This window comes from Polypterus senegalus, chromosome 1 (genome assembly GCF_016835505.1).
Source record: "Polypterus senegalus isolate Bchr_013 chromosome 1, ASM1683550v1, whole genome shotgun sequence".
Taxonomy (NCBI): Eukaryota; Metazoa; Chordata; class Cladistia; order Polypteriformes; family Polypteridae; genus Polypterus; species Polypterus senegalus.
Window position 1 is genome coordinate 54,802,779 of NC_053154.1, and position 27,382 is coordinate 54,830,160.

General features: G+C 36.3%; 1 protein-coding gene across 1 annotated transcript in view; it reads right to left on the bottom strand.

Moving 5' to 3' along the window:
* Positions 1-27,382, bottom strand: part of LOC120526187 (protein kinase C-binding protein NELL1-like) — a 1,449,010-nt gene that overhangs the window by 243,964 nt on the left and 1,177,664 nt on the right. The gene's annotated exons all lie outside the window — the stretch shown is intronic.

Sequence of the window (27,382 nt, forward strand, 5' to 3'; positions counted from 1 at the left end):
CAACAAACAATTATTAGTTCAGTTAACTGCAGCAAGAAATCAAATTAAATTTCTTCATTGTAATGAAATTTGCTGCACACTCTTCTTATGCATGTTGTTAATGTGAACCACTCACTTTGCGAAACTGAATATTCTGTTTAGGGGATTGTAAGGATGCAATATTTATTTCAGCAATATTGGTGAAAAGACAGGAAGCAACACATTACATGGCGCACACACATGAATTCTCACTCTTACGCAGCCAAGTTAGCACCTGTAATTAACCTAACTGTATATTTTTGGAACATAGGAGGGAAACCAATTGCCAGGGAAAACGTTTATGAAACCTAAAAAATAAGCACAACCTGCATAAACAGTAATTGATTCCAATAATCAAATCCTGGGTGCCCAGGGCCAAGCAGCAACATTACTAAGCACAGAACCAAAGTGTTACCCAAGTTTGTCTTATGTTTCCTTACTTACATATTGTCTAGTTGGACTAAACAAGCTAAAGCATTTTTTTATAAACAAAATTAGGTGTTTAGTCTTTCCTGGTGAGAAAAAAAAATCTAAGAGACTGTTTAATACTGCTTTACATAACAGAATGAAAATACCATGAGAAAAGATGTCTGATGGTTTTTCTATAATTTTAATGCATATACTATAAATGAACCTATATTGCTGGTTTGCAATGCCTGTGTGCTTTATGAAAGTGTTTTGCGCTGGGGTACTCTATAAAAGGTGAAATATAAATGACAAGGATGTTAGGTTAATTTGTGACTCTAAGCATACCCAATATGACTGAGTTTAAGAGTGTGTTCTGTCATTGGACAATTCGCAAATCTGTAACAGGAAAGGGTTCAGATAATTAATGATTATTGATTGATTAAAATAAAAATCACACATAAAACCTTAAATATAATATAGAGCTGCCATTCATTTGAGAGTTAAAAACCAAATAATCAAAAAAATGCTGAATCATTTTCTTTTGCAGGGGATTTTAATTAAAAATGCCTTTATATTTTTCTTTATCAGAATAGAATTTAAAAAGCAATGTTGTAAACAAGGTGTCACTTGTGTCATCTGAAGGCTGAGAGGAATAATCAAAAGAATGGGACCAGGAGATGAAACACAGCCTAAGCTAGATCAAAGCCAAAAAGATGTTGATACAAATACTGTACCAAATCCTGAACAGAAAGTGAAAGTCAAAGTCAAAAGGGAAAACTATTAGATCAAAAACTTAAATTCAAAAAGTGATGTATACAAATTCTTTGTTTTTATCTCGAACAATGTGACAATGTGTTGTGGTGGACAGAACTGCGCCCCACCACTATAAACAGAAGTGACAGATTAACAATGGGGTTCTCAAAAAAGAGATGAAAAAAATTGAAGCACAGTAATGTAAAAATTATTACAAAAATATGTAACACTGTTTCCACAGGCAGCATACAATTAATCTGAGCATTCAGGGTGTCTCTTGGATATAAACCCCTAACCCCATGGAGAAAAATACATTTCCTTTGAAATAAATCTTTAAAATGCATTGCCCATAATTGGTTAACACTTTTAGCAAGACAGAAGATGTTAGACAATACGACAACAGTAAAATTAAGGTCTTTAAAGAAAGCAGGGTCAAATGAGTAGGCTTAGGTCATAAGGTCAAAAATCAGTGACAAAACTAAAACATGAGACAGAAGGCGATGTCAAAAAACAAGCAAACTGCAGCTGAAGATATCTTTCCCTAACTAGATTAATATACCAGCCATTAACAAAAGATTATACACTCACCTAAAGCATTATTAGGAACACCATACTAATACGGTGTTTGACCCCCTTTCGCCTTCAGAACTGCCTTAATTCTACATGGCATTGATTCAACAAGGTGCTGAAAGCATTCTTTAGAAATGTTGGCCCATATTGATAGGATAGCATCTTGCAGTTGATGGAGATTTGTGGGATGCACATCCAGGGCACGAAGCTCCCGTTCCACCACATCCCAAAGATGCTCTATTGGTTTGAGATCTGGTGACTGTGGGGGCCATTTTAGTACAGTGAACTCATTGTCATGTTCAAGAAACCAATTTGAAATGATTCGAGCTTTGTGACATGGTGCATTATCCTGCTGGAAGTAGCCATCAGAGGATGGGTACATGGTGGTCATGAAGGGATGGACATGGTCAGAAACAATGCTCAGGTAGCCCGTGGCATTTAAACGATGCCCAATTGGCACTAAGGGGCCTAAAGTGTGCCAAGAAAACATCCCCCACACCATTACACCACCACCAGCCTGCACAGTCGTAACAAGGCATGATGGATCCATGTTCTCATTCTGGTTTATGCCAAATTCTGACTCTACCATTTGAATGTCTCAACAGAAATCGAGACTCATCAGACCAGGCAACATTTTTCCAGTCTTCAACTGTCCAATTTTGGTGAGCCGGTGGGATCTTCTGCTGTTGTAGCCCATCCGCCTCAAGGTTGTGCGTGTTGTGGCTTCACAAATGCTTTGCTGCATACCTCGGTTGTAACAAGTGGTTATTTCAGTCAAAGTTGCTCTTCTATCAGCTTGAATCAGTCGGCCCATTCTCCTCTGACCTCTAGCATCAACAAGGCATTTTCACCCACAGGACTGCCGCATATTGGATGTTTTTCCCTTTTCACACCATTCTTTGTAAACCCTAGAAATGGTTGTGCGTGAAAATCCCAGTAACTGAGCAGATTGTGAAATACTCAGACCGGCCCGTCTGGCACCAACAACCATGCCACGCTCAAAATTGCTTAAATCACCTTTGTTTCCCATTCTGACATTCAGTTTGGAGTTCAGGAGATTGTCTTGACCAGGACCACACCCCTAAATGCATTGAAGCAACTGCAATGTGATTGGTTGATTAGATAATTGCATTAATGAGAAATTGAACAGGTGTTCCTAATAATCCTTTAGGTGAGTGTATACTATTATCCAAAGCTTAAATGCCATCTTATGTAGTAAAACTGCAATAATGTTATTGCTTACATGACCCCTGTGCCAGGTGCCTAAAAAGCCGCTCTAGCAGCTGTTAACAACATGATGTGTCCATCACAAAAAAATAAATAAATATTAAAACAAAATGAATTTATGGATTATCATAAAAATTAAACACGCAAAATGATTAACATGAATTTGGTTGATTATACATTTGTGGGCAGATAAAAAATAGAAGGCCATGAAGTATATTTATCAAGTATCTCAGAATTAGGAATCCTAGGAACTCCTAGGAACTGCATTAAAAGTCACACACATTTGCCCTACCTCAGTGTAGAATATAGGATGCATTTACGAAGAGTCCTAAATCTACTTATTTTGACGAGTGGGAGATGATGTTTGAGAATGAATGTTGTCAGAACTTCACAACACTCCAAGCTGCAAACTGGAACTCATGATGACATTTTGTTGTTTTACAATACAATACAGTTTATTTTTGTATAGCCCAAAATCACACAGGAAGTGCCGCAATGGGCTTTAACAGGCCCTGCCTTTTGCCTTGACTCTCTGAGAAGACAAGGAAAAACTCCCAAAAAAAACCTTGTAGGGAAAAATGGAAGAAACCTCGGGAAAGGCAGTTCAAAGAGAGACCCCTTTCCAGGTAGGTTGGGCTTGCAGTGGGTGTCAAAAGTAGGGGGTCAATACAATACAATATACAGAACAGAACAATTCCTTAAGACAGCATAATAATAAAAATTTTAGAAGTACGGTTTAACAGTAGATGATATGACATAATTAGGTTTGGATATTTTTAGAGTCCTGGAGACCTCATCCATCTAGCTGCCTCCCCATTTGGCCATGCCACGACTGAAACGTTGCTCCGATGAAAGGACCCCTCTTTCCCATGATTCCTGTGATCCTCCATCAGGGATGACTTTACCATAGGCAGGCAAACAACTTGGCAAATGGGCCGTGGCACCAAGTTTTCTGATACTAATGCTAAAACTGGACCACAAAGAGCACCAAGAAGGAAAGGCCTAGGCCCACACACTGAATTAGAATAAAACCTAATAATGGACACTTTTATTTAATAATGAATTCTCCAGGGAATGTTCCTGCCTTGTGCCCTATGCTTGCTCGGATAGGCTCCAGCTTCCTTGTGACCCTGCTCAGTAGAAAACGGGTTTAGAAAATGGATGGATGAATGATCTATATCTGCACTTTCAGATGAATCACCTTCCCACTATTATGCTAATGGAACACAAATTGTAAAGTAACAGTGTTATTGAAACTAGCCACAGCTTTTCCTGCACTGCTTCTGAAGTCGCATTCACTCTTCCAGCATCACAATCATCTTCCAGAGTCAAGTCCAGGGCCCCTGTCTTTGATACATCCTTATTTTCTGTGAATCTCTGTTTATCCTGTGCCATGGGGGTATCCCCTAGCCTTCTTGCACCTTCCTGGGCAATGTGCCTGGGTTTTGTGGAATGCAGCTTAGCATACCTGTGTGACACTTTGCTGCCAATCACCCATCCAACCCCATGAATCTTCAGAGGCTGAATGACTGCCTGTGTGTTGATACTGTGATATTGCTTGTGATTTACATATACCTGCTCATCCACACCTGGGGCAATGATTTTAATGAGCTTGCTGATATGCAGGAATGTAAATTGCTTTATCATTACCTTATGTGAAGCTGTGGGGAAATGTATAATTTGTGTATTATCTCATGTGTTGTAAGGGCTTTCAAACATTGGTACAAAATTCCTGTTGTTGACATATCTGATTTATCACTATTGCAAACCTGCATTTTACACGTAATGCTACACTTTCATTTCAGCTGAGTGCACATCACTTCGCTATGTAGATGGACAAATCACATAACTTACAAATTTGTTACAAATATTATTCCATCTCTGTCAAACTGACACCTTATGAGTTCATTATTGTCCTGTGCTCACAAAACATTGAGATTTTCCCTGGAATCTATGGGGCGATCTCTGCCTGAATGCCAAGTTCATCTCTCCTAAATACTGATCAAGCTAGGAGTACGTTCCTAAATTTGGAAAACTGATGAAATGCTTTTACTTATACTCCTAAGAGTAGGGCCAAATTTGCGTCATTCTGACATTTTCGACCCAGTTTGGATCATTTTCCTACTCTGAGACACTTGATAAATATAGACCTAAATTTCTTTTGTTGGTTCTTTTAGTGCTATAAATTTAGATATTGCAGTTAGCAGAATATGGTGTCTATAGTTCTCCAAAAGGATCAAAGCTATTGAAGCTGACATTGCTATATATCATTTAATAAAAAAAGGCAAAATGTAAAATATGATACAATGTAACATCAGGGTATATGTTCTCATAAAATTTCTTTACACGCAAACAAGTGTCAATTTTATTTGCATGAATATATAATAACAGATAAACAATTTTAGACAGTCCTCAAAGACCTGTTGTATATTTTTAGCTCTCCTTCTTGTTCAACATCTAGTAGATTGTTTGGGAACTGTGGACATTTCAAACGTATTTTGTATTTAACCTAACATGATTACACACTTTCAAAGGCTGAATATTATTTTATGTAAAAAAAAAAAAGTTTTGAGAAGTTAAAGTAATGATAAAATAATAATACTTAATGTAACAAAGTAATCTATAACTGTATTAAGAATTTAGTTTATTTTATGGTAATTGTGAGTTGAAAATAAACATTATGCTGTAGGCTTAATGAAACAAATCAAATGCATGAACATTTTACAAATGCATTCATTGTATTTCATTAATACTTTGTTGTTTGGAGACATTTTAAGTGTTTTTTTCATTTTATTGCAGTTTTTGAAATTTTAAATGAACAGTTTTAAGTAGTACTAGCCAACCCGCGGCGTACCATACGCCACATAATCAGGCTGTTTTTTTAATGATTTTTAAGCACAGGGAGAAAATTAACATTTGAAAAATCTGTAATGTAATAAATCAGCAAGAAAAGCAAAATTGTAACAATGCACGGAATGAACCAACACACAATCGTCCGTGACTGAAAACTGGCGGACCGTCCTCGTGCCTTCTCCTGCTAGACGGAGGGATGGGGGTGCATGGTGCAGAGTGTGGAACGGGAGGAGAGGAGAAGGACGTCCATTCAGCTCCGTCCGTCATGCTAGTCTGCTGATTTCTCGTTCAGTATGCACTGCCCGCTCATGTGCCCACCTCCAACTCATCACTTAAGTCATCGTCTTTACACAGTCCAGATGTACCTGTGACTGACGTAGACTTTTCATTGCTCTGTGCTGTTTTGGCTGCTTTTCTATATATAATCCACCAAGACACCCGACCACGGTAGTAGCGAGGTGGTACGGGGGTGTGTACAAAGGGTTGGGACGCAACCAGTGGGAGCGTATGAGTCGCACTTAGTGGGAATTCCACGGTTTGCAGCCCGAATGGGGTTCAATGGCTTACCCACGCCAGGTAGACACACGCTCAATGTCATGCATAATTATGTATTGAATGCTAAACAATTCTGGAAAGACACGGTTGTCTAAAATGGGTTGGTGTGAGAATACAACAGTAAGCGAATGAAAAGATGGAACTCTGAAGAGAGCAAAATACAACACAATAGTGAACCCGCGGCATAACAAACGCCGCACAATTATTTATTGATGGTTGAACACTTCTGGAAAGACACAGTTGTCTAAAAAGGGAGGGTTTGAGGATACAACAAAAAGTAAATGAAAATATGGAACTCTAGACTTTTCATTGCTCTGTGCGGTTTTGGCTGCCTTTCTATATATAATCCACTAAGACACCCGACCATGGTAGTAGCGAGGTGGGAGGGGGGTGTGAACAAAGTGCAGGAGCATCTAAGAAGACGCATGTTTGTCACGGATGCGAATTGCTGTATGTAGCATGTAAAACAGTTTGCGATGGTGCACACGGTAGTGCGTCGTAACCGAAAAAAGGTTTTTAAAGACTGCTTACTTCATTGTGCTTTAACCTCAGTTGTAAAGGAACGTCTTAAGGACCCCATGGGATACCCCTCGGTTTTGGCTGCTTTTCTATATATAATCCACCAAGATACCTGACCACGGTAGGAGGGGGGTGTGCACAAAGGGTAGGGACGTAATGAGTGGGAGCGTATGAGTCACACTTAGTGGGAATTCCACGTCTTGCAGCCCGAATGGGGTTCAACGGCTTACCCACGCCTCTCTGCGCTGGGCAGACACACGGTCAATGTCATGCATAATTATTTATTGAATACTAAACACTTCTGGAAAGACACGAATGTCTAAAATGGGTTGGTGTGAGAATACAACAGTAAGTGAATTAAAAGATGGAACTCTGGAGAGAGCAAAATACAAGACAATAGTGAACCCGTGGCATAACAAACGGCGCGTGGCTCAGACGTGCATGTGGACTCTTACCACAGACGAAAGGGACTAACTGGGTGGTCGGTGAAAAATCGTTTTTTAAAGACTGCTTACTTCATTGTGCTTTAACCTCAGTTGTAAAGGATTGTTTTAAGGATCCCATGAGATACCCCTCGCAAACCGTTTCACACGCTGCATATGGCAATTCACCTCCGCGAGAAACATGCTTCTATGAACAGTCAACGTAGCTCGGAGGTGCATGACATGCATATGACATTAACCTGACCTGCACTGCATGTGGCCTCTATGACAGACAAATATAAATGATGCCATTTTTTCTGTGTCGTCGCGTCCAAGTTGGTGGGCGTGGCCCTGCGAGTTGTCGTCGTATCCAATGGTCTTGGAGTTGGTGGACGTGCCTCCTTCCTGCGTGCGCCATAGGTGTCTCACTTGTCGGTGGCTTAGTGAATCCACGCCCCTTCCGGCGTGCTTTCCATGGTTGTCTTGCCTTAGTGATCCATGGTTGTCTTGCCTTACTGAATTATATAAAGATACTAAATAGAAAATAATGGTTTTTGAACTGACATTGGATTGGGAACATTGTTGAGAAAGCATGCCTGTTTTTCATTTTTATACAAAGGCCCAACTTTTCAGTATGAGAACACCTCAGAAGCCTTCTACTATTAACCTCTGCTTTAAAATACTTTTAAAAACAGCCTTTTTTTAGTCTTTTTTAGCTGATGTACTGGGCCTTGTATATAGGACATTTTACAAAAGAAATACCATCCCAAGGTGTTTTACAAATATATAATTTAACAATTATTCTAAACCTTTTTGGGCTCTGCTAAAAAATATGTTATCAACTGGTTTATGCTGTTTTTCTAAAACATGATTTAACTACAACATACAGTATACTTAATATTTGATATGCTGTACAATGACCCTGTATAACATACATTTGTCCAAGAATGTACTGAACTGTAAGTTATTGAACAGAATTTGAAACATTGCCTCTGAAAAACACAGGAAAGGTTGCACGAGTAATAATAACTGCGAGTAATTCTTTCATGTCTTCAATGTAGATGAATACACAAATATCAGGCAACTACAGCTGATGTAATCATTCTGAAAAATGCCACCTTTAGCATTATTTCTTGTAATGGAAAAACACTCAGAACCTTAGGAATCTACTTTGTTTTCCTAAATATTTTAATGTCAATTTTCTTCTAATGGTTTCTCCCATGGTGCTCATAGACAGCCCATTTCTTTGCCCTGTAATCACAATTTGAAAACGGTCACGCCCGAGTTAAACCATCTATATGTTTTTCTATTGACTGAAGTACCCTGTGTCAACAGTATTTCTTTTTCATCAAGGGTCTTCTTTAATTTTCTAGCACAGAGTAATGGTGGGAGAGCATGCCTAATGTTCTTTGTAACAACTAATTGATGCTGTTGATATTAATTGGCATAGAAATAGTAGCAAATGAATGTTGTTATCGATTAGTTGCCTTGTTACACATTACATACTTCACATCATTGACCTGAGGCTGAATCAATCTGTTGTTAGAATCTATGGAGACAGAACAACTCCATACTGCAATACAACTTTCAACTTTTTTTTTAGACTTGCAGCTACAACAGCTGAATCAAAGCTTAAAACCATAAAGAATTTGCAGGGGCAGCCAAAGAAATCCTTGTCTTGGTGTTTGAAATAGAAAATGCCATCTAATCAGCCATTATGGTTCTGATGCAATGTTAATCTATAACAGACTTTCAAGTTATTGCAGATCACATGATAATTACAGGGATAAAGTGCCTGCACTCATACTGTATAATGCAAAGATATAGCAAAATGTAAGTGATTTCTGAAACATTGTAAAATTATTCTTCAGTTATAACTATCATCTTTTTTACTAATGATAAGACAAAGTTGGCATGCAGTTGATTATTGGATATATCTACAAATTATTTGGTTTAGCTTGAATTGGATCCAGTTTTTGAGATCTGTACAACCATTGGAATTCCTGTGACTCACAGAATTGCTTGTTACGTTCTGTAATTTAGATTTTTATTTAACCCTTCAAAAAGTATGCATTTTTAAGAGAGTTTGCCCATAATTCCATTCAATGATTATGAAACAAATAGTCAAAGAAAATGCTGCTGTAGAGAGAAGGAATTGGAATTTGCTATAATAATTAGATATGGGTAATTGAGTACTAAAAATCAAAACAAAAATAAGGATTATTTCTAAAGGCAAGCTTTGCCAAATGAAATATCACTCTACTGGCCAACAAATTCTCTCTCAGAGGAAGTTAAGGAAGATTTCCGTTCTCATTACTTAAGCTCTGAATAATAAACCTCTCATGTATTCTACTACACAACAATGTCACTGCATTTGAGCGATGAAAGGAGATGTAGCCTAGGACTTTGCCTGTATTGAGGTGTAAAAGGTCGATTTTGCAATCAATGTCTAGAATTACAGTCTAAAAATAAAGACCATCACTTCCTTAAATTACACAATGCTCATTACTAGACCTTTGATGGTGTCTTGGGAAATGAGAACATATGACAGTTCAGCTGTTATTGACTCAGACTTTTCTTTCAGTTTTTATTTTTTAATGTCTATGGCTAAACAATAAGGAGTTACTTTTGAGACTCGTAAAAATGCTGTAGATGCAGGCATGATACAAAAACCTGCTGGTTCTAGGAAAAGCATTAAGCAATTTTTCAGACCTTTTTATCCTGTGTTGAAAAACGATAACCCTTCGGTATTCTGCATTTAAAATAAATAATGGTATGCAATGAATCTTACACTGGAACCTATTTCAAGTAAATGAAAAAAAAGATTGAAAGGAATTACACCAAAAACTTAAACTAAAATTGGTAAGCAATCGTTTGCATCAACTGAGGCTTCCCTGACAAGCTACAAGTTAGCTTTGAGACTCTTACATAGCAGGACATTGCAAATTGGTTTGTAACTTACTTTATTAGTCATTTGGCATGGCAGATCCTACCCAGATGTTCTCTGCTATAGATGTACTCAGCTCTGCAGACAGCTTTGACATCCCAGAAGGCTCTGCAGCGCTGCACCTAAAATTAGACCTTTAACTATAATTTCATTGATGTTGAGATTTAAACAGTTTGTTGTGTTTAATTTTGTTTTGTAACTTTTGGCAATGTAAGTGTGAGTTTGCCTACCACTACTGCCTGGTGTATGCGTCCTGGTATCAGGATCAAAAGAGCTAGGCTTAATTTGAATATTGCCATTTGTAGTGGTTGATGGATTATTTGAATGTATGGTGCTACCAGAAAAAGTAAAAAAAAAAACGGCTTTTGTTGATAAATCGAGGGTGTCTGTTTGCCACAATATAAAGTATTGTAGGGATATTCTTATCTAAAGATCTAAAGGTCTACCAGCCAGCTTCAGTTTTTAGTGGTTAGTTGAGTGGTTGAGTACAGAAAAACAAATTAGCCATGCCACTTTTGCCAGGTTGCACCATGATTAGACGTGTCTAAAAAAGGCAATGGCTTTTAAATGAACAGACATTTCTGGGCGCCTGAACTCTCAAATCATAATTCCAAGTGTCAAGTGAACCCATTCTGTGGGAAATATGTCTAATGAAATAGTTTTATGCATTCTAAAATCTGTATGTTCATGTACTTCTGTTTTAAAGCAGGCTAATATACAGTATAGCATGAACCTAAGCTCTAGAATGGTAGTATGGTATTCTTAAACCCATTTCTCAAGTCACTTCAATGACTTCTTTAAAGGATTAACATACTTCATGAATCTGTAATGTGCTTCAAGCTATACTAGTCTGTTTAACTAGAACATTATGAAACATTATGACAGAAATGAGATTATATGACATTTTAACTTCTTATATTTTGTTCTCTGATAAATATTTACATATAGAGTAAGAAGTTTTATTTCCTATGAACCAGATAATTACCAAAGACTTTTAAATTGTTTAACTATTTTGGGACTATATAATACCTCAGGGAGTTGGGATGTTTAAAAGATACCATACCAATTATATGTTCACTGATTGGTGTAAATTGAAATGATTTTGTTAATGTAAATTAATGTAAATAAACAAAACTGACAAAAGAAGCTGTCCTGTAAAGGTGAGCTTGCCATGGAGAACTTAGCTGTCCACATGGCGTAATAAAGGATGCCCATTTTTGGGATTCTTTTGAAACTCTGACTCGCGACTTCTCTTTATTTACAGAGTATTTTCCTTAACACTTCCAGTTAAGTTTAGTGATTATTTCTACAATCCTTCTTCTCACTTTCAAAGTTTTTTAGCCTCCACTTACCTTTCTGAACTTATTAAAGCTTTACACCAGGGTGTAAACTATGATATTTAAAAGGATTGTAGGAGGCAGACTCTTAACCGTTTTGGCCCTGATATCCTATTACTAATACATATACTGTATATGCAGCTGTTTTTGTAAAGCACAGGTTTGCAGCCGTTGGAACTGGATATGCAACTATTAGTGCAGACTGGAGAGACTGCCGTACAAACCACGAAACACGGAAGTGAAAATGGACGCTTCTGGACTGTCTGCACCACTTTCAATTTTATTTCCTCAAGAAGATTGAAATATTTGGCAGCTATTGTATAATAATAGTGATACTGTTTTGGATTTTTCATTTTTGAGCTTCCTAGATGCCCCAAAGGTAGAATATCTCACAAAATAATTTTTCCCATAAAAACAGAAAATCCAGGGCCTAAAGGGTTAAGATCTGGCAATCAATATTAGCCATGCATTTTTTAATACCTTCATTTAAATTAATAAGTTATTTTATCCTTGCAAACTGTTGAATTGATATTAAGGTTGATACCAATTGCTCAGTTATTATGCTTTTTAATTTACTTTATTGTTTTAATTACTATTGTGTTTTTGTTTGGTATTTACATTGGCATATGATCTGTCTTGGAGTGGATACTTTGTCACATATGATCTCGGTTTTGTATATCTTCTAATCAAATATAACTGACATTGTTAGCTTCTAGAGTAATCATTTTCAAAATGTTGCTGCTCTAGAAAGTTAGAATTAACACTGTAAATATATGTATAATCTATTAGTGTGTGCATTATGTGGTGGTTCACTCTTTAAGTTTAAACACTATGTTTTGTGTTTAAGTTGCATTTCACTTTTTTTAAATTATTCTATAACGTGCCGGACTGATTACATGTAAGTGTACTTAATAAGAATACATTCAGTTCAACTGAATATGCAGACTTTGTTTTGCATACTAGTACAATTTATACCAAATCAAAATGTGGAAACAAAATCTGATTTTATTATGCTCACTGCTGGTGGACTCAGGGTGTTGTTTGTACCTATATCTAAATTTTGTAATATTCATGTTTTTGTATTTCTTTTTAAAAATATTTGAAAATCCTACATTTAGTATACCAATAAATGGGTTCACTGGACCATTGCAATTTATTGTGATTTTTTTTTTTTTAATTAAATAGATAAGAAAGGCACTCTTATTTAGTCTGGAATGTCATCTAATGGGTGCTTATGACTTTTCATAATACTGCATAAAGTTCCACTTACAACAACCTATACCATAGATTTTTAGGTATTTTGACCAGATGAAATCCACCATTGTACCAACCTTCATAAGCCACTAATATTTTATAAGACTTCTCATGTATATAGTTTTAACAATACATGTTTGATTCATTAGATGTTTATGTCATTGTACATTCTCTTCCCTTATCCAAATCTGTTTTCGGGTTACCACAATTATTGTGAAGTTAGAAACTGGAAAAGCTTAATTGATCCCTTTGAATTACTAAACCAATTCTGAAAAAGATTAGCTGTAAACAGGGGTATTTTCTTATTTTAAACAAAAGTGAAAGCCACAAGCCCCAAACGCCAGTAAATATGTTCCACTCCAGCTAACCTGGTGTAATGTCCATTAGCTATTTTTGTTTAAGAATGCTAGAAACATATGCCTAGATTCCCAGGAGAGTCATACCAGCAGCTGGCAAATAAAGCACAGTGCTTTAACTTGTCTCTTTATATAAGTACTGTAATTCTTCTTACTGCTATCTTCAGAACGTGCAAAATCATTCTGGTTCAATAATGCCACTTGGGGTTATGTAAAGGTGAAATTCTTGCTTGGAGTGACCGAGGCAAAAGACAAAAGAAAAAAATCTAAAGTTTTTTCCACTATAATTTTATTTCCTTCATGATACCCATAATATAAATTGACTGTCATTTATATACCATCAACATGCAAAAAATGGAATGATAGCCTTGTATATCAGCTAGAATCAGAACTAAAAAAATTCATTCAGACAAACATATGCAGAAAATCCTTAGGATGGCTTTTGCATTGTAATGTTTTTAGTCCTGTAGGACTCACTTAAACGTACTGCAAGAATTTAACTTCTCTTCTTGCACAAGAAGCAAAATATCCTATATATGTCCAGGGATTTACCCTGACAATTTTTTTCCAGATGAATCTGTTTGTTTCATTCCATTACCTATATTTTTAGCAGCTTTTAACCTTCTACTGTACTTTCCCTGGTAAAAGAATAAGAATTGTGTTGTTTGAATTTTTCAAAATCTACCAAGTATATGAGATGAAAATGTTGATCCATACAGACAGATTAAATTGACAATAACTGTGGGGGTTCTTATTTGGGGTCAAAGAAGTCTCAGTCAATATTACTCACCATTTAGAGTTTTATTTATTTATCACTGACAGATAACAAAATGCTAGTTGTAAGAGCCAATCTTAGAAAGTTAATGGTGATAATAGTGAATTTACTAATGGTAAATTTACATAGGTGTTTACTTAACTTGAGAGGAAAGTTAATTCCATATAGTTACATAGTGAATGGAAGAGTCTTAAAGCTAACATGTAATGGAGCTTGCCTTTGTGAAGTAATAACAGAATGCTAGTCATTCAGTTCGTTAGTTAGGCAGAAACATGGACTTTTAGAAAGACTGTTAGAGTTGCTTGCAAACAGAAAGATACACCAGCATAAACAGTATAGAAGCATAAAGAAATGTAACAAAGTATTGTAAGCCTTAGTTAAAACATCATAGACAAAAAGTTTATCTTTTTTGTATGTAATATCAATCATCTTGTGTGGACTGTTTTTGCTTTGAATTTCACTAAAACTTTTAAAACAAAGACACTTGAACTATAGAAGTTTTTCGTATATGTATCCTACTCAATTCTTGAACATTTCTGTGAAGCTGAAGCTACAGAATTTCAGACAATAAATATGTCCAGGGATTTAGCATGACATGTTTTCCTTATTAATCCCTTTGTTTCATTTCATTACCTATATTTTTTTGTAGCTTTTAATCTCCTATTGTACATTCTCCAGCAAAAAAAAAAAAAAAAAGAATGGCATTGCCTGGATTTTTCTAAATCCACCAAATATGCAAGATCAAAATGTTGATCCATGCAGAGGGAGATGAATCTGACAAAATCTGTGGAGGTTTTTGATTGTAGTCAAAGAAGTTTCTGTTAAAATTATTCACCCTTAAAGTTTAACTGCTTATTAAAGACAGAAGAAAATGCTATTAGTTATATACGTAAAATATCTCAGGTATATATATATTGTCTAAATTTAGCAGTAAATGCACTTTAAAATAACATTAATAATATTTAAGCATACAAATTTAGTCTTTATACATAAACACTGTATAAACTTGATGTAGGTGTACTCAATACATTCTGACTCATCTCCTACACGATCAGGTACCTCCTTCACAGATGTCGCCCTGTGTTCTTATTTTTTGTTTGAAGGGAATCACATCAATACATAAACACTGCTAAATAATATAAATGGTGTAAAGTATATAGCTGCTCTTGAGTCATTGTCAAACCAAGAATAAATGTGATTGTGGCCAAATCATATTAAAATGCTGTTTTATTATAAATAAAGAACACAGGGCAGGGAAGGACAAATAATAAAAGCAATGAAGAACACAAAAATACTCAATGGAAAACAAAAAAACTGAATGCCTGTCTGGGCCTTTCCAAACTAAAAGGTCAACCAGTCTATTAGATGGAGTTGCTGGTCCTCTTTTCACCTCAGCACCATACAAGTACTTTCTCTTTTAATAATTTCCACAGTTATTCTGGTTTTTCGTTTTTTGTCTACAATTACCCAAAGTCTTTATGTAAAGGCTCCCTAGCCAGCAGTACTCAGGCCTGGAATTCCTTTTGCTATATGGAATACCTGGTGAAGCTCCTGGTTAAACATTCCTTGTGTCCCTGCATCCATGAGCCTTCCTTAAGCATTAAAGGCCATGTCAATATGGCATCTCTGTCGCTGCCTGTACAGTATTATTGATGGATAACAAGATTCCATTAATTTTCTTGCTGGAACTTAAGCCCTCAGTTGTGCTGGAGGTGTTGTCAGGTAACCCAGGATACAGCTCGGGCCATCTGCCCCTTAGAATTTTGAGTGGATAGGTAGCATAGGGCACAAGGTAGGAGCAAACCCAAGACAGGGTGCCAGTCCATTGCAGTGAAAATAAAAGTCAGTAAAATAATCTGTAACCAGTGAAAGAGTTAGAATGTCCTAACTTAACCTTAACAAGGTGTCAGTGATAAGCAGGTCATTTTGTGATATTTGGATCCCGATTTCATTCACATCTTGGCTGCCTTATAGGTTTCTACATAATTTTCACATATTTGAACATGTCAGCAGTCCACAAACATACTGTCACGTTAACCAAAGATGCTGCATTGACCTGAGTATATGTGTGTGAATGAGTGAGTGTCATAAATTATGTTGGTCTGAGTGAAATCTGGTTGTGTGGATAAGTATGGACCCCAGGAACCTTGCTGTCAAAAAAGTGAGCTCTGAAAATGGAAAGATGCCGTGTACTTTTTGTGCTGCATTTCTCAATTTACTAAAAGTAAGGAGATGTGATTTTTTTTTTGTTAGCTAAATGATTAAATGCTTAGCTGTACTTCATGTGCAGATTTATGGTATACATAAGGCAATTAATAATACTCAATTCTACATTGCTTTTTCAGACTCTTTACACAAACTTCAATATTGTGCTGGAGATTGATTATTTTGTCGTTTACACTTTCAGATTGAAGCGTTAACAAGAAGATTCTCTTCAAATTGGAAGTGTACATGAGAGGGTCATGCAGTGGACTGTTTCTTGCCTTGCGCCCACTAATCCTGAAGTAGGTTCTGTTCCACTTTGACCCGTGATTATATTGAGTGAGTTTAAGAATGTTAAATCATGTTAACCTTATGTTATTTAAGTCAACTTTTTTAAATGCCCAGAAATAAGTTCTGTCTAGACTTTTACAGCTAGACATCTAATGTGTGTCATAAAGAAATAACTGTGCTAAATCTATATCAGAAGAACATTTTCTGGGATGCTTGTTTTACATGCTTAAATAGGCCATTTTTCCCTCTGCAGGGCAAAATAATGAAAAGGAACTATTACTTAAGCATTTTCTGATGGGCATTCTTTGACATGGAGTCCCTTTTTTAATTTTGTTTTCTTCCATTAAATTCATTATTTTACTTTTTTTATTCAATATAGCGGCAGAGGATTTCATCCATCCATCCATTATCCAACCCACTATATCCTAACTACAGAGTCACGGGGGTCTGCTGGAGATAATCCCAGCCAACACAGGGCACAAGGCAAGAAACAAACCCCAGGCAGGGTGCCAGCCCAACACAGGGCAGAGGATTTGTTTCTTATTTTTTACATTAGTGATGATAAGGTGTTTAAGATACACTATTAGTATGGATCCCCATCAACCTTTAACTTCTTCCATCCTGTTTCTATACCCGCTTTTTCCCTTACAGGCTTGCAGCTACTACAGGACATCCCAGTGAAAGGTAGTAAGCAATGTCAATCACAGGGAATGCCATACCAAGTCAGAACGACAAATTAAATTACTGTTTTTCTAATAAAAAGTGCATTTTATGGAATCCTCAGTGAAGACATGAGGAGAATGTCTCAAAACAGATCAAACCTTGGTACCATAGTTGTGCAATAACAAGTGATTATTGCACCAGTGACCCTTTAAATATGCAGAGGTTTTTGAGAGAGAAAAACAAGAGAGCAAGCATAAGAGCAGCATCCTCAGATTGGGCTAAATGTCAAGTTAACTGTTACAACTTGTCTTACTTACTGTATAATTGCTTTAATGAGCTGTGTGTGGCACTGGATATTCTCTACCTGCAGATTTCCTATTAGAATTCAAACACAATTTGCAGTTAATTTCTTTTATTAGCATACTTGTGATTTCAGAAGCAGATCCTACAAATCAACACACAGAGGTGGGCTTTTTACATCCTAGATCATCAACTAGATAAGTGGATGAAGCAGTCCACTATGGTGGAAGTAGAAGGGATGAGGCTCATTGGCATGTTAAAGAAGCTGTGGTACGAGATGTTGTCAGATGTTATGAAAAAAATGGATCATGGAGAGTGGAGGAAAAAGATTTAAGGGGCAACTGGCTAACCTGGACACATTTGGAAAATGATACCGTTGATGGTGATAATGGTGATGATTTCTTCATCTGTTTACTCCAATTCACTGTTGCAGGAAAATTGAACTGACAACATCAGGCAGAAAGTAGGAACCAACCCTGAAACATCCTCTCACTTAACAAGAAAAACAGCATTTATTAATATGGCACCTTCTAATGCAAGATGTGTAGCTGAAACTGCTTTATAAGCAGTTAAGAAAAAATGTAATTCCAAAAGGAAAAATAATCAAATAAAATGAACTGCAAAAAATAATAAATAAATAAATAAAACAATGTTTAACACACACTAACTCATTCTGAACCATTTTGGGGTCAGCAAGTGAGAAGAACCTTGCAAAATCTCATGTGGACATGGGAACAGCATGCAAACTGCACACAAACAGCAACTGAGCTGAGATTTAAGCCCAAAGCTGCAACACCATGACATCAACTTTGACATATTTGACAAATACTTATTATTTAGAAAATAATAAATTAGGTGGTTTATTTAGGCAATTACAAATAATTCATATTTTATTTTGTAAACATAGTAAGCAAGATGCAGACTCCTTAGTAATTTACTTAAAAGACTATGCATGTCCAATATCTAGTCTAAATAAAATTAAAGATTACAAAATCATTAAAAGGTTCTTCCTCTGTCTGATACCAGCATGTAGAAATATATTTGAAGTGACTTGCTTTAGAAGGGAAGGTTTGTTACAGGAAAAACAAAGTAATCAATTTGTTTTTCTTTCAGGAGAAAAAAGGGAGTTTATGTACAGCTAATTGCGATGTCTATCATTGCATTGTTCCAGTGGTTGTAGTGTCTTCACCAGACTATCTATTTAAAAGAGAGTATTTTGTGTAAATGACTTGCTCATAAATGTAATTAAACTTAAGTACAAGAAAAGATTTATGTTCTGTTTACATTCAGGATGCATTCAACTCTTTCTTTATTGGAAAAGCAAGCTATTGCAGAAGGCTGCATTAAAAGTTTATTGGCAAAAACATGGGACTCCTTATGTAAATAATTATAAAAACTCAAAAGCTGCAAGCAACTTGACCAGGCCATGTAGCTTAGAAAAACATGATTAATTTATTGGCATTGCATTTCACCTCTCAAGGTAACAATAAACTGAATATCAAATATAATTAATGTTATACTTTTTTCCTGTATAATGATGTGATTTGAATTCAGTTACAAACTAATTTGATTTCAGGGATATGCAGCTATGGTAATTTAATTATGCATTTGTTTTCACTTTATATGTTCTTACCTTAAATATATCTAGCATCCATTCAGTTTCTAATCTGCTTATTCAGTTCAGGGTCGCAGGTGTATAATCAATGAGGCAAGGCGCTGACGACTTGGTGAAAAGAACAACAACTCTTTACTTTTTGTCGATTTCCATACAGCACACAGCATCATGTGTATTGCAGTTCCTGCCCCTAAAGCTGGAAATCATTGTCTGTGTCAGCAGCATTTTGTGTGAGATGAGAACCTGGCTTGAATGGGGTGTCAGCCCAATGCAGAAGTTACTCATTCACACCAGGAAAACGTATTATTGTTGATTAACTTAACATGTACAACTCTGGCAAAAAGAGAAAAAATCCCCCCCCCAAATCACATCGGAAAGCCGTGCATTCTTATTGAGTACGCCCTGGCAGGTATTAAACTCTAGAATTCTGCAACTGTGAGGCAACAGTATTAACCATTATGCTAAAATGATGTATATCTTATTTATACAACATAACTTTTCAGGGTTGTGGGAGGGTACACTCAATACTTGAAGCACCTGCCATATGACAGGGCACCACTCCATCAAAGGGTCCACTCAAGCACACATTCACAAAGGGACAATTTTGGAATTGCTAATTAACCAAACATACTCATCTTTGGGAATGGGAAAAGAAAAGTACCCAGAGAATAACACAACACCACTAAGAACACTCTTGTTTCCCAACCTGGTGGGCCATGGCGGCATTGTAGGTGGACCATGGCTGAACATGGACAAACCAAACACCTCACCCACTGCTCCAACAATGGCAGTTAATTAATAATGGCACTGGAACATGGCCAATCCTGAACACCCCCCCCCCCAACCCTAGCTGTGATGATAGTGGTAGATTCACCAGGGAAGAAAAGCATTCACGATAAAACATGATTCATCTAGCACTCTGCAATTTTGTTTGTCGCATAAGACCCCCTCCTTTGATGATCCCATTCAATTCACTGATGGGGGCCTGTCGCCTCTGATGACTGTGATAAATTCACATTTAGGTGGGTTGCAAACACACTGACATGTAAAAACTGGGTTGTGACACCATAAAGGTTGGGAAACATTGCTCTGCATGAACAATAACAGGACATGGGATTCGAGGATAGGACAGTTGTGCCCTTAACACTATAGAAGATCCTGTTTATCTTCATTACTTTTTTAGACTCACTTTGAAAAAGGGTGAAGAAAATGTTTTTTCAAAAATCATTTCTTCAATTCTGATTTGTTGAAATCAACATGACCACCAATTAAAATAACTACAATATCCAACAGGTTTATTAAAATGATTATTAATGTGAAACACAGTGCGGAGCATTCATCATCACACAACATGGCTGGACAGTACAATACCTTCATGTACTTAATTTTCATTGTAAGTCGGTGTAAGGGCAGACTTTATCAGAGTAAAAAAAGGAGTCCTTAATAGAAAATCAGAGATATGGATACAATGTACTGTATCATACAGATAATAAAGGCCTGCCACAATTACAATAACAGAACATAAATTCTACTCTGTAATCTTGATCAAAAAGTAATTGTCCAATATTTAGGAATTTTATTGAATGTATTAAATTGATATGGGAAATAAACATGTTGCCTTGTTGGTTATGTGTATTAGTGTGAGCTGTATGAAATAAATGTCACTGTAACGTGAAACTTGATCAGGGCACCAATGAAATGATAAGAGCTAAACACAGATAAGAAATACCAGTGAAAGCAAAACCCTTCAGTTATTAGTAATTTGTTCTAGATGTCAACCTTTACTGTAGTTAATATAAAAAAGTACTCCAATATCTCTGCGTACATCTCCTCCACATTCAGTCTACCAGCCTACAAGGACAGTGGTAGTTGTGCTTAATTCTAACTGCACAACTATCTAGCCAGTATAAATAACAAATATGGCACACCAGAAATTTATAAACATATGCCTTAATAATATCATTTTTGTCATTCATCTGTGAGAATTCTCTAGTGATAACATTTTCTTCCTCTCTGGCTTATTCCTTAATAATGACTGATGATCACCAGCCACAGCCACAAGATGCTTTGTGGATGATAATTGCTTACAAAAAAATGTATATTTCACAATGTTGTTGTTTTCTCCCCTTTTTGGATTATTACCCTTGTGCCAACATAATTAATTCAGTTGCAGATGACACCTACTCTAAATGGTGCCACAGAACCAGCATCCTCAGTGTTAATCCCACTCTCACTCTACAGTAGTTTGTGTAGAGTTTGTACATTCTCCCTGTGTCTGCATAAATGTTCTGTTAGAAGTTCTGGTTATCATTCGTCACTCCCAAAGGCATGCTTGGTGAGGCTAAATTGTCACTGTGTAAGTGCGTACATGTATGTGTGTGAGTGATTAGGCCCCAAGATGGACAGGCAACCCATTGGCACTTTAAGGCAAATGCAGCTGGGAAAGGCAACGGCCTTCAGCCTTGTGATTCTGCATTATATTAAATAGGTTTGAGTATGTCAAGTGTATATTATAATTGTAAAACAAATAAAATATTTTAAATAAGCCAAAGCAAAAATATTATTTGTATTACTTGACCAGTGACACTTATAAACAAGTGTTTTTTCCAGAAGAGGTTATATGCCATTAATATATATTTTTACAATTTACATAATTATTAGTATGCTGGCTTGTATGTATCAGTCATTCAACCAATTTTTATTTTAAATAAAGTGATTAACAGTATGCACCATCATAAGATACTTTGCATGGCTAAGAAGATTACAATATAAAGGCTCCAAAGAGAATTCTATTGTCTCCCAGTTATTTAACTATGTCACCTTACATTTGTACATTTCTAATATGGAACAAACTGCGTATGTAATCTTTATTAAATCTCTTATTGTGAGCTATACTATTTAGTCGAAATGCACCATTATGAAGTACAAAACACCAAAGCCATTTTACATTTATATTGTGCTTTAAAACTATTATGGAAAAGTCATGAAGTTGAAGTAACGACTCTTTAAAGAAAAAAGAAAAAGCATTAGATAGCACATTGAGACAAGTTAGCTATTATATATGCAAATGACCTTGATGGACTAAATGGTCTGCTCTCTTATGTAAAATGTCCTATATTGTGTAAAGAAACGCAGAACATAAATAGGCTTATATGTTGTTTACTTCCCTCTAAAGTTCCTAAATCACTTTAGGTAGCTTTCCGCCTCAGGCCTCAACATTTAAATTGGCTTTGATATTGAAGAGAAGATCCTAAGCCCATGTACTGTCTGATAGGAAAAGTATTAAAGACAGTTTGACAGTAATCTTAAAAATGATGACCAAAATGAAAAAAGGTGCAGTATGCTCTGGAAAAAGTGGAAGCTGAAGTTAATTATTTTTAGTCATAGCCCTTTGCAAATTTGTATTTCTAAGGGTCTGTTGTCTAAAAATAAGATGAATATAGTAGGCATGAGATAAGTCAATCTTAAAATGAATAATTTGATTTATTTTATATAACAAACTGCACAGGTTTGGTGAAATTTAGAAAAATACAGCAGGCTGTATTGGCACACACATACACACACACTCACAAGTATATTTACACTCATTGGCTACTTTTTTTAACTATTTAAGCTATTTAACCTATTTCGGACCCTCCTTTGCAGAAATATTCTAACTACTACAATACATATGAGTTCATTAGATATTTGGTCAAAGACAAATCTCTTGCAGGCTCTTACAAGGTTTTTCTGAACATGGCACTGAACATATTAAATGTAAATAATCTAATTACACACACAAAATGTAAAGAATTTTTATCAAGTCCTGTACAAAACGCCAGGGCAGGCAAAATTTTCAGTTTTTACTTACTTAAATAACACATTTAGTTATAATTCTGTGCTCAGTAGCTGTTGTAAATGTGCCTGTATACAATATCAATTTGGGAAAGGGGGAGCTCTGTGGCAGATGGTGTGCTGTTTTTTAGGAATCTCAGGACACTGGCTTAATGTGCTGCTTCACATTTGTTGTAGCAACTGGATCATTCCAACATTTACTTTGACTGGGCAGAAAATGTTTCTGAATGCCACTGAACTGAGGAAAGTTGTTACATTGAAACACGGAAAACTGGCACAAAGTACGCTGTACTTTGCAAGGACTAAACCTACACAACTTATTTTTTATCTCCTTGCCAGCAAGAACCTATATACGTGTAGTGAATAAGACAAACTATGAATCAATATCTGTGTTTATCTGTTTTGAATTCTACTGTACATGTGCTTTTAAGTTCAATAAACATCACTGAGTCACAACACTAACTCAATAACCTACTGTGGTATATGGCCGTCTTTTCATCCCGGCCAATACCCCCAGGCCGCCAGATGGAACCCTCCCTGCAGCATGAAGGTGCCCCGAATGCCAGCAGGGAATCATGGACAATGAAGTGTTTATTCACAGACCTGCTGGATACCATGGGGGCCGCCAGAGGACGCTGCAGGGAGGATCAAGGACTATTTTCCCTTAGCCCGGAAGTACATCCCAGTCAAGTGGACAGAAGAACTTACGTACTTCCAGGTTGAAGAAAAAGGAGTTTTCATCTGATCCGGAAGTGTTGCCAGTCGCATGGACAGAGAGAGAGAGATAAACACTTCCGGGTCAGGGACTTTAAAAGGACGATGGGAAATCCCAGCGTTGAGCTGAGTTGGGAGGAAGGCGTCTGATCTGAGGGTTGAAGTATCTGTCACACTACATAACCTCCTCCTGTTATTTACAACAGTAATTTACCCAGGAAGCAGAAGATAGATAGATAGATAGATAGATAGATAGATAGATAGATAGATAGATAGATAGATAGATAGATAGATAGATAGATAGATAGATAGATAGATAGATAGATAGATAGATAGATAAAATTCATATTACAGCTGCAACACAGAACACAAAATGCACACTGACATAGTGGAAACCATTAAAAATGAAGGACAAACCAATATGCAAGTGCAAGTCCCAGAGCTGCAGTAGACACACAATGTAAGCAATAGAAATTTAATAGACAGGTGGATAGAACTTCATATACCACATTGTTTAAGAAACAGAGAACTTAGGACTATGTGTTAGTTATACCTAGCTATAACATATAAGAAACATGCCAGATTATTTTCTCCATTCCAGATAGAATTAATATTTATTGCAATATAAAAGATGCAAGATTTACATGTAAGGTCCATTTGCTTTCCTAATAGGTAAATTGCCCCAGAATCGTATTTAGATACTTATATAAAAACTGTAAAGGCCTCCTCTTAAACTACATACCTTGTAAATTTGTCCAAGATTTTCTCATCACTTTTGCTTTCTGGTTTACATCTTTTATGTCCTTCGTAGTTTCAATAGTTGCACTTGAGGACTGGATTCAGTATTTAAAAGATGATTTTTTGCTGGATCAACTTTTGTGATATCTTTGAGAATTTTGTGGACCTGAATTAACTTTCTTTATAGACTTTTTCTGTTCAAGATTAAATATATTTGATTTCCTGTTTTTCCACATTAGGACATGCTCTTTAAAACAGAGAACATATACAGTGGCTCTTCTTTACTCTACATCTAAAACCACTATTTATTTTTTTTTGTGCAATGATATCCGTAACTTAACATGACACTGCAGACGTTCTCTCATCAGTCCATTATAGAACCTGAGCATAGCATCTCTTGATTTAGATTCAACATTTGTTTTCAAAGTTACCCAATATTCTATTAACCTTTTCACCTTATTCTGTGCAGTACCTGGAGGTTGAGAATATTGTGTCAATGAATGCCCCTAAAGAGTATGCGCTCTGCAGGTCATTGTCATTAGTCTGTATTTAGAATTCACTTTCCTTTTCCCAACGTGTGTATTATTTTGTACATGCTGACATTATACTGTATTTCACAAATATTTGACTAATGTTTTCTCCAAGTCATTATGAATTGTTTAACTGCTTCTCTCAGCATTTGCTACACATATAATTTTTGTTTCATTTGTAAATTTCTCAAGCTTAACAGATAAATTATAAATAATGGCCTAAGCACAGATTCCCAAGGGGCTACTCTGATAAACTCACCCCATGTCACATCTTCTACTCCTCTCTGTACTCTTTGTCTTTGGCTAATTAATCAGTGCAAAATCCAAGATTTGCAAATTACTTCTGATGTCAGATGTGAGGAATGTTTTAGCTAATAATCTGATTCTTTTAGTTTCATTACTGAAACATTAGATATTTTAATGTCATTTTTTATACTATTTTATTTTAATTCTGGTAAGGTCATTCTGAATGTCTGCTTTTCTATTGGCACTGCCCTTTTGTGAAGCTGTTTCTATGGGCACTACAGTTTTGTGTTCTTAGTTGGTATGATGCTACATCGTTGCTAGGCATGTGATGCATATGTCACATGGGATGTGTCATCATGGCCACCTATGCTATAAAAGTTGGTAATGTACAGTAACATGTATCTGAATTTCATGTCTCTTAAAGAGGAAAACTTTACAAGAGACTAAAACATGAAAAAAACAAATTTTGTTCTTTTTTTTTTTTACTCATGATTCTTGTTAGTTTTGTGGGGGAATGAAATAGCAATCTCTTTGTTATTGACCCTAGCAACGTCATTGCCAGACAACATAAAAATAATGTACGGAAGCCTCTGCCACCCTATCATGAAGCTTATATTCAATGTGACTTTCCAATCTGATCAGCCTAATGCCACCAGAATTAATCTTCCATGTGGAACTGTATGAAAGACTTTATGAAAGTCTCAGTAAATTATATTGTATGCTTAACTTTATCTAATACTTCTAAAGCCTGTTCAAAAGGTTCAACCAGATTGATTTTACAGAATCGCCAAAATCTATGCTAAGTATGATTTAAAATGTAGTTCTGATTAATCCTTGTTATAATTTACATGCTCTCACATGGAATGGAAGTAATGCTTATTGGTGTAAAATTTGGCAAATAACTTTTGGAAGTGCACTGAACCCTGTTACTAATGATTTGACATGATTTGCCATTGTCATAAATCTTGTTGTTCCTCACTTATGTATATGATTATGTTTATTCTCAAAGTTATATTCATAATATTTTCATGTAACTTATTTTTTATATGGGCAATGGCATTTTGTGGAATGGCTAAAAGGTGTAGCTATATTAATATACATATATATATATATATATATATATATATATATATATATATATATACATATATATATATATATATACAGTTGTACCTCGGTATACGTCTGCTTTGGAATAAGTCCAACTTGGTATACGTCCTGTTTGGACACAAACAGTTTTGCTTGGTATACAACCTTTGTTTGGAATACGACTTGCGTGCTAACCTTGTTTACCTCTGTCGAGACAAAGACACGACTGCCCACGAGCGACAGTGCGCCAGTTGCTAGCATTCAGTGAACAACCCGCGCTATAACTCTCTGTGAACTTTCACGTGTGTGATATAGCGGGTCCACAGCTCCTGTCAAAGTCCAGCTTTAAAATAAATAATCACCGCGTTCGCAGCTTGGTGAGGGGGCGTGGTGGTTATGTGGCTGAAGGTTGTCAGGGCGATTAGCGATGTGGGTGTTTCTCACCAAAGTGCACTTGTGAGGGACCGTCCGCATTCATGATTGTTCCTGGGGCTGCTTATCTTGATAAACAGAAGCGCGAGTCAGCTAGAAGGGGAGTAAAAAGAAAAAAAAGATGGGAGGTTGAGTGAGTGAGAGAGAGAGGACTGCTTATCTTGATTAACAGAAGCGCGAGGTGGCTTGAAGGGGAGTAAAAACAAAGAATGGACGCGAGAGAGAGAGAGAGAGAGCGCGCATGGATAAAGTGGCTGAAGCAGGCAGAGTGAAGGTCAGCTGGAAGTAGAGCGACTCCCCAGTTGGGAAGCAGGCACCGGGCTTCTTGTTTTTTTTTTTTTAAAGAATGCTTCCTGCTTTTAACTTCGTTGTTTTTAAGAAGACTTTTTTCTATTGTTTTTAACCTCCATGTTTCACTTCTGATTTTATGGATTATTTATTGGAACTTTGGAGACTGCACTTTAATTTGAACACTTTGTTTTGTTAATTGTTTTAATAAAAGCACTTTGCACTTTTTCACCATCCCCTTGCTTTGTTGTTACAGATGAGGTTAGCAGCGAGGCACATTACCGATGGTGTAGGATTCAAGGGCTCCCCGGCAGCAAATGGGAGCATACAGCAAACCTGCATTGTCACAACGTGATTTTGTGTTTTTTTCAAGTAAATTTGAATTGATTGTTGAAAAGTATGAAGGTGGCATGCGTATCCAGGACATGGCTGTTGCATACCGCTTG